The sequence below is a fragment of the Salvelinus alpinus genome, chromosome 6 (genome assembly GCF_045679555.1).
Source record: "Salvelinus alpinus chromosome 6, SLU_Salpinus.1, whole genome shotgun sequence".
NCBI classification, from domain to species: Eukaryota; Metazoa; Chordata; class Actinopteri; order Salmoniformes; family Salmonidae; genus Salvelinus; species Salvelinus alpinus.
The window spans coordinates 32,627,390-32,639,102 of NC_092091.1; the positions used below are offsets into that span (position 1 = coordinate 32,627,390).

General features: G+C 41.4%; 1 protein-coding gene across 2 annotated transcripts in view; it reads right to left on the minus strand.

Moving 5' to 3' along the window:
* Positions 1–2,603, minus strand: part of LOC139578599 (circadian locomoter output cycles protein kaput-like) — a 71,567-nt gene extending 68,964 nt beyond the window's left edge. Inside the window, exon 1 of one of the 2 annotated variants that reach the window (XM_071406427.1) lies at positions 2,515–2,603. The gene's annotated coding sequence lies outside the window, so the exon portion shown is untranslated. The remainder of the gene's footprint in view (positions 1–2,514) is intronic. The other variant, XM_071406428.1, reaches the window with a different exon arrangement.
* Between the last annotated feature and the right edge of the window lie 9,110 nt (positions 2,604–11,713).

Consider the following 11,713-nt stretch of genomic DNA (forward strand, 5'->3'; position numbering starts at 1 on the left):
GTAACATTGTTGGTGAGTCATGTAGTTTCTCCAATTTCTCTCTGTTGCTCACTCAAACACGTGTGCAGTTGCTGAGAAGAGGACGAGATTTGCCAATTACACCCATTTCTAACACTATTTGTTGCATTAATGATATGACAGACATCACTTTTGAACAATATAATATTTTATTGTCTTTACACATACTTACATTTAACTTTCTTTTTTTAAGACTGCCAAGCTATCCTCAATTGGGGAACCTCTGTCCGGGACAATGTCCTCAGGATTAGGCAGCGGTGTGTTTATAAAAAGCGTTTAGAATATTACATGTATTAAGATAAAGCAAAACTTTACCATTTAGAGAGGAGTTAAACATTTTCATTATCCAACTACTGTCTAATTTTTATATCCTCTTTCTTCAAAATGTTTCAGATTCATGAACAATGAATTTATGTCCGACTTCAATATGTAGGGACCGAGGAGCAAACATGCATTTGCTTCCACTTTTAGTAGATTCTGACTGTTAAAATATATTTTACTGTGCGTTACTGTCATGTCGTGTCCTGCTTGCCCACACTGTTGTTGTTTTTTAATGCTCACAGTAAGTGTCATGAAAAGCCAGAAAACTCAGGAGATTGATGTGTTGCGGGCCCTCTGGAAAGTCCCGAAATATGCCCCTGAGCCGTGTTGGTGAAGGAAGCAAAGTATAAGCAAGTTGCACTTTTTTAAAGACATCTCGAAACTATATCTGCCACAAAATACTTCAACTAGTACCATGCAAATACTTTTAGCCAGCTGAGTCCACAAAGTTTCTTCAAGAATGTCCTTTCCTAGTTTGCTTATAAAATCTCAAATTGATAAAGTTGTAATGCGCTGATTCTCGTCACTGCAGATCTGAGCCATCACATGACTCTTCAAGAAGGCCACTATGCTCCAGATCACCATCTGTGCTCAGAGGTCCTTGATGAGGATCTACCCCATCACACCACTCGTATTAATCATTAATCAAATAAAACAATGGGCCTTTATATACTCACAGTATTTATATGCATGTCATTTCTGTTGATGAATTATGAAACAATTACTGTACACAGATGTGTGAAAAATTGTGATGTAGATTTGTTTTTGCCATTGCTTGATACATTTTAAATGTAAAAATATGTTGCAGATTTACTTCAAATCGGTGACTATGGAAACGTTTAATATCCAACTTTGTCCTCTGCAATACTTTTTACAGTACACTCTTAGGAAAAAAAGGTGCTATCTAGAACCTAAAAGGGTTATTCGGCTTTCCCCATAGGAGAACCCTTTGAGGAATCCTGTTTGGTTCCTGGTAGAACCCTTTTGGTTTCAGGTACTGTAGAACCCTTTTGGTTTCAGGTACTGTAGAACCCTTTTGGGTTCTATGTAGGACCCTTTCCACAGAGGGTTCTACATGGAAACAAAAAGGGTTCTATGTGGAACCAAAAAGGCTTCTCCCTAGAACTAAAAAGGGTTATTCTATGGAGACAGCTGAAGAACCGTTTTGGAAACCCTTTTATCTAAGAATGTAGTAATAAGCTGTAGTCAGGTGGTCATTACCAGGTTATGATGAGGTCTTAACTATGACCAGTAGGCTACATAATATAGCACATAAAATAGTGGTAAGAATTATGACCAGCTGGTCAGATAGAGATCACAAATATATCCAACTGGTGGTATGGCGGTCTGAAAAATATGTTAAAAAAACGTCCTTTTTCAACCAGTTTGCGACCAGAATAAGACGTCATACTGACGTCTTTCAACCAGGGTTTGCCCACTGGGTAGGTTCCTTAAGAGCACGTCTTGGGCTAGCTCATGACATGCAAAGTGTGTATTCCCGTTATACGGATTTCCTCTGCATAATATTGATGTGTAGCCTATCTGCATTTCTCACTGGATCACCCAGCTACGTTTGCAGGTTGCGTCCTCAGATCCTGGGTGAAAATGTTGAGGGTTAATTGGATTTGTTTCAGCCCACATCCATGCGAAAGCTTCCGATTGCAGTGTAAAAATCTAACTCACATTCACAGCTACTGTTCACTGCACAACCGTAGCGTTCAACCCACTGACACTATAGGTTCAGCCCCAAAAGGAACATCATTAGAAATTACAATGAAAGAGACGCAACTGTGCTGTCATTGCAAACGCGCACCCAAAACCAACTGCGTGTTTCATCCCTCCAAAACAGGGGTCAATGCGAGCTACCAGGCTAAATATAGCAACGTAGTTATAACACATTATGCACATCCACAATACTAATAAAAATGGTAAACATACGAAAACCAGGAGCATATTTAAACATCAAAAACCTATGCGGCGATCTACTGCACACTCCCCGGTATTTCTAGCCTAGATTACGAATGTGGGTCACCAGGCCTTTTGAAACAAGCTTGCATAGCTAAGAAAAAAATGCCTCGGTTTACTCCTCTTCATTATAACTGTGTCTACACATAAACCTATGACAGGCGCGTTTCCAAATTAAGTGGATTTTGTCGGTTAAAAGGTCATTCTTACCTTGTCTGTTCACCGTTCATCTGGATTTCCCTGCTTCTTGTTTTTGCTTTAGCTGGCCGCGTTGAGTTGAACTCATAAAGAATGATAGAGGCCTCTAGTGGCCAAAAGGCGGTATTAGCATGGGCAGAGCCATTGAGGACTTCCACCATTTTAATGTAGTCAACTGGGTGGCTGATCCCTCCTGGTGGGTTTCGACTTTTTACCACAGCCACAAAGTCAAAATGGCTATGTGGTAAAAATTAATAAAACAAACATTTGCTTTTTGGTCTTCATTTAGGGTTAGGATTGGGCATAAGGATAGCAGTGTGGTTAAGGTTAGGTTTAACATCTTATTAAAAGAAGAAACATTTTAGAAATAGGCAGGGTTTGTGACTTTGTGACTGTGGTAACTAGTGACGACCCTCCTGGGGACCCTATTGAAGTCATGTCCAACTGGGTCATCAGGAGGGATCAGTCAATCCTAAATAAGAAAAAGTACTACTTCAAAATGGAGATTGCCTCAATGGCGCCTCCCATTCTGTCACAGACGCTATAATAACACACGTACAACAATAAGTCCTCTATACTTCTCTATGGTTGAACTGGATTTGAAAAAAACAGCAGTGTCTACCTCGATCTCCTTGACGCGCATGCGCAGTTTTTACTGAGCAATACATTTGACACGAACTAACTCGTATATAACCACGTGCCCATTCACAGTTTTCCTGCGAGTAAAGTCATAGGCTACTGCATACATATATATGTTTTTAAATCACGACAGCTGTGATGGAAACGGGAAGTTTCGGTACAATTTTATAAATGCCGACAGATAGGCCTACTTTCTTCGTTCAATATTGTGCGATATTTTTGTATCTGTAAAATTAATGACGCTTGAAATGGCGGTGGAAACACCTTTATGCGCCATCATATCGAAGTAAACTTGGAATCACGAAATGATAGTGGTCCTCCCACTATGACTCACTGGAATCACGATAGTATATGTGGTCCTCCCTCCCACTACGATTGACTGGCGAGAATATGCGCATATTTTCTTTAACCGGATTTGAGAATATTAGCATGAAAATCAGTCGCCAATTGGATGGCAACCGAGCTACTATCTCTAAAATATTGTAAGACGTTTGAAGTATGTTGCGATAAACATTCAAATTAATTGTATTCCACTTTGATAATAACACAATGCCTACAGCTCAACAACCATACATATATTTGTTAAAACATTTTTTGGGGGGGTAGCCTACCCTACATTTTGGAAAAGTGTGTTCTGTATATAGGCCCATCTACATAATTATGAATTTCTGAAAGTAAATATGGTTAAATTGCATTTTTTTATATATTCAAATATTTGTAATGTTTCATAGTTTATATTAGTGGTTCATTATCTGACTGAACTAAAAGGGTGACACCTCTATATAATTTATTGCTACTGAGACCTGTTTTTCACAATAGTCTACAAACATTTGCGCCTTCAGTTATGTGAAAATGAGCAAACACAATCCTTTCGCTTTTGCTATTAGAGGCCGTGAAGCGAACTTTATTTAATGTATTGCATTCCAATAAACATGCAAGGTACTATTTTTGTTTCATAAGGATATTTTTTTCTGTATTAGAATGGTCAGGTTTTTGGCTACTGGGGTGCTCTCTGAATTCTTGTTATACAATTGTTCAAAATCCTTGGCCTTCGTGTGCCGTTCACTTCCTTGGCAGGGTGCCAATTGGGTCAAACTCACGAACCAATCAACCTTCATTGTGCACGCGGGAAAATAAATTCTTGACAGCTGATTTGTTGAATCACTGGATTGTGTTCTTGAATGATAGGATTTCTGTCATACAACCAAACAGCCATTTCAATTTCAGCCCTGAGCTCCCCACCTATGGTTAAAAGCAAACGCAATAGAATTTTAGGACTAAGTGGGAGTTTATCATAACTATTTTAACTATCCCGTTTCTTAGCTTTGTTAACTTGTTTGGGATAGGGGGCAGCAAAGGAGGAGTGGAAACAAGGAGACATATATGATCGGAATGGAACCAGGACTAATATTGTTCTGCTCAGCTGAAAACCCACCCAATTCACAGAGATAATAAGGCCAACAGTAAATTGTAAATTGACGAGCTAACATTGGCTGTATAACAATCTAGAATATTGTAATATATTGTTAATTGCTAGCTATAAAATGCACGGTTCATTCGTTTTCTTTCCGTATTTAAATGTCCGGTAGCCAACTATGGTAGTGGCAGCAAGAAAACGTTCATGGTTATAAATGTATCCAGTCATGCAGCTAACGTTACACTTGTTTACTTCTCTCATCATATCGAGCCTACAGCTTTTGAAACTTTGTGGTCATCAACACCATGTGTCCAACCTTCCACAAAAAACACTGGACCACATCAATATTTTTATTTATTTTATTTAACATTTATTTAACACATATGCCCCTGTGTTATGGGATGTGGGAGCCATGGATCATCATGATCATATGACAGAATAACAAGCAGAGGTAATTGTGTGATTTGTAATTTCATAAGTTTATTATTCTTCTACTATAGGCCTATCTCCTACAACACATTATCATTCCCATAATAGATTCACTGTATTTTCTCAAAAGATCATCACTGAAGATACAGAGGAGATGTGCCTGTCTCAGATCCTTGTTATGCATCATGACACCCCAATGTACGAGCCAGTGCCACCCTGGGCAAGGAGGCTTGCTGCTGTGAAGGAGATGGTGGCTGTACAGAAGATGCTCCTGTGGGAGGGCGCAGAAGGAGAAGCTAGCCCTGGAGAATGAGAAGTTTGCCATGAAGAAGCAAAAAAGACTTGAAGATTAATATCCTGAAATAAATCTGGTTTGATATTATACAGACTTCTTTTTGTCATGTGAATCTCCTCCTTTTGAATGTAGGCCAGCATTGCATCTACCAGCGGCATTGTGGTCAGGAGCAACATCCTGGTCAGGTACAGCTGGTGGAAAGTCAGGTATATTGGGATGTGGCATCAGGAAGCACCAGTGACTCGGTCAATAAAGAAATGGTCAGATGACACAGATGCTAAGCTACAGGACTGTTTTGCTAGCACAGACTGGAATATGTTCTGGGAATTTCCGATGGTATTGAGGAGTACACCACATCAGTCACTGGCTTCATCAATAAGTGCCTCGATGATGTCGTCCCCACAGTGACCGTACGTACATAGCCCAACCAGAAGCCATGGATTACAGGGAACCTCCGCACTGAGCTAAAGGTTAGAGCTGCCGCTTTCAATGAGCGGAATTCTAACCCGGACGCTTATAAGAAATCCCGGTATGTCCTAAGACGAACCATCAAACAGGCAAAGCGTCAATACAGGATTAAGATTGAATCGCACTGCACCGGCTCTGACGCTCCTCGGGTGTGGCAGGGCTTGCAAACTATTACAGACTACAAAGGGAAGCACAGCCGTGAGCTGCCCAGTGACACAAGCTTACCAGACAAGCTAAATTACTTCAATGCTCACTTTGAGGCAAGTAACACTGAAGCATACATGAGAGCATCAGCTGTTCCGAACGACTGTGGGATCACGCTCTCTGTAGCCAATGTGAGTAAGACCTTTAAACAGGTCAACATTCACAAGGCCGCGGGCCAGACGGATTATCGGGACATGTACTCTGAGCATGCTCTGACCAACTGGCAAGTGTCTTCACTGTCATTTTCAACCTGTCCCTAACTGAGTCTGTAATACCAACATGTTTCAAGCAGACCACCATAGTCTCTGTGCCCAACACTAAGGTAACCTGCCTAAATGACTACCGACCCATAGCATTCACGTCTGTAGCCATGAAGTGCTTTGAAAGGCTGGTCATGGCTCACATCAACACCATTATCCCAGAAACCCTAGACCCACTCAAATTTGCATACCGCCCCAACAGACCGCCCCAACAGACTCACACTGCCCTTTCCCACCTATTCATTGACTACAGCTCAGTATTCAACACCATAGTGCCCTCAAAGCCCATCACTAAGCTAAGGACCCTGGGACTAAACCCCTCCCTCTGCAACTGGAACCTGGACTTCCTGACGGGCCACCCACAGGTGGTAAGGGTAGGTAACGACACATCTGCCACGCTGATCCTTAACACAGGGGCCCTTCAGGGGTGCGTGCTCAGTCCCCTCCTGTACTCCCTGTTCACCCATGACTGCATGGCCAGTCATGACTCCAACACCATTAAGTTTGCTGACAACACAACAGTGGTAGGCCGTATCACCGACAACGATGATAATGTCTATAGGGACGTTGTCAGAGACCTGACCGTGTGGTGCCAGGATAACAATCTCTCCCTCATTGTGATCAAGACAAAGGAGATGATTGTGGACTACAGGAAAAGGAAGACCGAGCACACCCCCATTCTCATCGACAGGGCTGTAGTGTGGCAGGTTGAGAATTCCAGGTTCCTTGATGTCCACATCACCAACAAACTATCATGGTCCAAACACACCAAGACAGTTGTGAAGAGAGCAGGACAAAGCCTATTCCCCCTCAGGAGACTGAAAAGATTTGGCATGGGTCCTCAGATCCTCAAAAACTTCTACAGCTGCACCATCGAGAGCATCCTGACTGGTTGCATCACTGCCTGGTATGGCAACTGCTAGTCCTCCAACCGCAAGGCGCTACAGTGGGTAGTGCGTACAGCCCAGTTAATCACTGCGGCCAAGCTTCGTGCCATTCAGGACCTCTATACCAGGCGGTGTCAGAGGAAGGCCCTAAAAATTGTCAAAGACTCCAGCCACCCTAGTCATAGACTGTTCTCTCTGCTACCTCACGGCAAGCGGTACCGGAGCACCAAGTCTAGGTCCAAAAGGCTTCTAAACAGTTTCTACCCCCAAGCCATAAGACTCCTGAACAGCTAATCAAATGGCTACCCAGACTCTTTTACTTATATATTTTTTACTTAACACTTATTTTTCTTGAAATTGCATTGTTGGTTAAGGGCTTGTAAGTAAGCATTTCACTGTTGTATTTGGCACATGTGCCAAAATTTGATTTGATTTGTTTTGAATGCAGATGTTGTGCAAGATACATGCCAATGTTATGATCTTGCATGTTTTTTCTGGGCTGTATAAAATAACTCCCCAGTGCGGTCAATACCTGTCTTTTTCTAGTTCCTGTTTTCCCCGTTTTTTACCATTCTGCCTGCCCTGAGCCTGCCTGCCGTTCTGTACCATTGTCACACCACCCTGGATTGTTGACCTCTGCCTACCCTGACCCCGAGACTGCCTGCTGTTCTGTACGTTAAGGACTCTGATCTGGATTACTGACCTTTGCCTGCCCTTGACCTGTCGTTTTGCCTGCCCCCTGTTCTAGTAATAAACTTGTGTTACTTCGACACTGTCCGTATCTCTGTCTTCTCCTGAAACGTGATAGAATCTGGATTTTAGGACTCTGATAGATCTCTCTACTAGACTCATTGTTTTCATCTGAGCATGGTTGTAGTTCTCGTTGTGTCATTGTTAGTGTGTAGGACTGGTGTTATGAGCCATGTTTTTTGTCCATAGTCACTATCACCAAAAAAAAAAAAAATACTAAGTAGTAAATTGATATCATAAGAAGAAACACTTTTTTAAGTGTGCTTTGGACCACAAAACAATTACACAGTTAAATGGTATCAGGTGAAGGAAAGATTCCTCAATCTTGGCTCCCAGGGCTGAATTTGATAAAATGAAGGAGTCGTGTGCTCCCGGGCCATTTGGCAACAACATTTGTGAAGGCTAGTGTGGCATCGCAGACTACTTGGACATTGATAGAGTGGAAGTTAATTTGATTAACATACATTTCCTCCTCTTCACGTGGACCCTATCAGGTTGAAAATTATACTCATAAGGCCTACTGAAATAATACATTTTGGTGGGGTGCAAACTTTACTTATGTATCATTGTCACTGACCTTTATTGCCACATGGGTCCAATCCACTGCACCAAGGACATTGGGGAAGTTAGCCACCTCAAAAAGGTTTTGTTTGGTGCTTATTTGTTCAGCTGCAGTTGATGGGAACTTGATAAATCTTCGCACATGACGACACAGTGCATCACGCACACTGCACTAACCACCCGACTCACAGAGCAAGCAAGCAAGGCTTGAAAGGATCCCGATTCTAGGAATCTCAGGGCTATCATGATTTGAAGGATGATTGGAAGAGGGCATGATCTCATGGTCTTTCTTTTTAAGTTTTCATTTAGAAGGTCAGCCAAGTGTTGTGGTAGTCGATATTGCCCCAGTAGAACATGGTCAGGGACATGTAGAGGATCCATCCAATCCCTTAGGGGCTTCTGTGAGTTCTCTTCTCTCTAGCAGCTGTGCAAAGAACTTCCATCCTTCAAAGTCTCATCGTAAGTTTTGAATCACTAAATATTCATGGTTGATTATTACGGTTTTGGACTATTGCCATTTATTGGAAGTTGTTTTACTTGTTATTTTAATAATTTTCTAATAATACATTTAGCTTTGTCTTCATTAGATTTTATATGACCACTTCAACAATTATTATTATTATCCATTATTTAGTCAAATATGTGATTACATTTTTTTTTAAATTAAGGTTACATTGATGTTTTTAGTTCTAATCTATTTTTTTTAAATGCTCACCTCCTGACCAGTCTGCACAAGACAAGGGTTTAGCCGTCCTAAAGCTAAGTACATTTCCAAGAAGAAATCCAAGAAAATTATTTTAAAGAAAACTAAAACTTTTCTCTTAGGAAGAAACATAGAAAGAAATTTAAGAACATTTCCAATAGCTTTATTGAGGAATAGCAACTTTTGGTAAGTTAGGTATAAACTTAAGGGGAACATTTCACTCATTAAGAAATGTCCCATTGCGTTTCACTCTATTACATTGGCTTGGCAGGAGAAAACAGTCCTTCCCGATTCATTTGGAGGTAGCTACGGGTGTTTTCAGACTTGGTCCCTTTCAGACCATTTTTGTGAACTCGGTGCGGTTCACTGAATTTTTTGTCCTGTGTGAACCCTTCAAAGTATCTCAGACCCCTCAAAAGAGCCCCCGAAGCGAACTGAACTAAGACCATCTCGAGAGGTGGTCTGAGTTCGGTTCGCTAGAATTCCTCAGCCCGGTTCCCTTTTTTAGGGCAATGTGAACACAAAGCTCCCCAGGTTCGCTTGTCATTATTCCCGCAGCAGACACTAAAATACTGCAACACCGTTTCTCCTGCCATAACCCTCACATTGGTGCCACAAAAGAGGGAAAATGATGAGCAGGTTCTCAGAAAAAATGTGTGTGGTTTTGGGATATTGTTTAGCAATTGTCAAAGACACACAGAAATTCAAAAATGTGTTTTTAGTTCAGATTATTTATTTGCAATATGTGCATTATAAAGACATGTTCATAAACTGTTTATTCGCTTGTGGGGTTTGAATAGTGTGAGAAGATGACAACATATTTGGTGAGAATCACAACATAGGATACAAAATCAATTCTAGCTCTTAAAGAGGCAGCAGCCTACATTTGCTGTACAATTTTCAATTACAGCATTATGTAATCTGCAGTTATTCTTCCGCTATTTATTCTGTTACCAATAGTATTTACGTGTAAATAGTATCTTCTGATTACAACTATGTCTTATCTTGAACTGAATGCAATCTCTTAGCTTCCAAAATGTAAGTAGGTGTATACAGTCCATTCGAGGAAGTATTCAGACCCCTTAACTTTTTCCACATTTTGTTACGTTACAGAAAAAATATATCCTCATCAATCTACACACAATACCCCATAATGACAAATCTTAAACAGGTTTTTAGAAATGTTTGCAAATTTATAAAAAATAAAAAACAAACACCACCCTTCACATAAGCATTCAAACGCTTTTCTATGCAACTCAAAATTGAGCTCAGGTGAATCCTGTTTCAATTGATCATCCTCGAGATGTTTCTACAACTTGATTGGTGTCCACCTGTGATAAATTCAATTGATTGGAAAGGCACACACCTGTCTAAATAATGTCCCACAGTTGACAGCGCATGTCAGAGCAAAAACCAAGCCATGAGGTCACAGTAATTGTCCGTAAAGCTCCGAAACAGGATTGTGTCGAGGCACAGATCTGGGGAAGGGTACCAAAAAATGTCTGCAGTATTGAAGGTCCCCAAGAACACAGTGGCCTCCATCATTCTTAAATGGAAGAAGTTTGGAACCACCAACACACTTCCTAGAGCTGGCCGTCCAGCAAAACTGAGCAATCGGGGGAGAAGGGCCTTGGTTATGGAGGTGACCAAGAACCCAATGGTCACTCTGACAGAGCTCCAGAGTTCCTCTGTGGAGATGGGAGAACCTTTCAGAAGGACAACCATCTATGCAGCACTCCACCAACCAGGCCTTTAAGGTAGAGTTGCCAGACGGAAGCCAGTCCTAAGTAAAAGGCACATGACAGGCCGCTTGGAGTTTGCCAAATGGGACCTAAATACTATCAGACCATGAGAAACAAGATTCTCTGGTCTAATGAAACCAAGATTGAACTATTTTGCCTGAATGCCAAGCGTCACGTCTGGAGGAAACCTGGCACCATCCCTACGGTGAAGCATGGTGGTGGCAGCATCATGCTGAGGGAATGTTTCTCAGCCACAGGGAAACTAGTCAGGATCGAGGGAAAGATGAACAGAGCAAGGTATAGAAAGATCCTTGATGACAAACTGCTCCAGAGCACTCAGGACCTCAGACTTGGGTGAAGGTTCACCTTCCAACAGGACAACGACCCTAAGCACACAGCCAACACAACACAGGAGTGGCTTTGGGACAAGTCTCTAAATGAATGTGAGTGGCCCAGCCAGAGCCCATACTTGAACCCGATCGAATATCTCTGGAGAGACCTGAAAATAGCTATGCAGCGACACTCCCCATCCAACATGACAGAGCTTGAGAGGATTTGCAGAGAAGAATGGGGGATACTCCCCAAATACAGGTGTGGCCAGCCTGTAGCGTCATACCCAAGAAGACACGAGGCTGTAATCGCTGCCAAAGGTGCTTCAACAAAGTACTGAGTAAATATTTATATGAGTGAATATTTATGTAAATGTAATATAAATGTACAGTACCAGTCAAAAGTTTCGACACCTTCATACCTATTCTAGAGTTTTTCATTATTTTCACAATTTTCTACATTGCAGAATAATAATGAAGACATCAACACTATGAATTAACACATATGGAATCATGTAGTAACCAAT